Consider the following 634-nt stretch of genomic DNA (forward strand, 5'->3'; position numbering starts at 1 on the left):
CTCAACTTTTTAACATTGTCACTTTTTGCACAAAAGTCGACCTTATATTCGACGAGTTGACCACTTTGTGCAAATTTTTGACTTTCCGCCATATTTCGAGTACTTTTACGAAAAACTTCAAACTTTCAATCGAATATTTTTTGTTTCAGGTTATCTCACCGTGACTAACAAAAAAAAAATTCATTTTGACTCAACTTTTAAAAATTGTCACTTTTTGCACAAAAGTGCTTATCTCGCCGAATTGAGCACTTAGTGCACATTTTTGACTTTCCGCCATATTTCGAGTACTTTTCCGAAAACTTCAAACTTTCAATGGAATAGTGTTTATTTCAGGCTATCTCACCGTGACTAACAAAAAAAAAATTCATTTTGAATCAACTTTTTAACATTGTCACTTTTTGCACAAAAGTGCTTATCTCGCCGAGTTGAGCACTTAGTGCTAATTTTTGACTTTCCGCCACATTTTTGATTTTCCGCCATTTTCGAGTCAAACACCGTTCGTAAAATAGAAGGTTCGTAATTGAGAAATTCGTAATTGGGAAGGTCGACTGCAGTCGACCTTCTCAATTACGTACCCTTTGGTCTAAAAGGCGTGTAATTGAGAAAATTCGTAATTGAGAAGTATGAAAAAATA

The sequence above is a fragment of the Anneissia japonica genome, unplaced genomic scaffold (assembly GCF_011630105.1).
Source record: "Anneissia japonica isolate Jap-2015-1 unplaced genomic scaffold, ASM1163010v1 scaffold5324_len57667_cov147, whole genome shotgun sequence".
In the NCBI taxonomy this organism is placed as follows: domain Eukaryota; kingdom Metazoa; phylum Echinodermata; class Crinoidea; order Comatulida; family Comatulidae; genus Anneissia; species Anneissia japonica.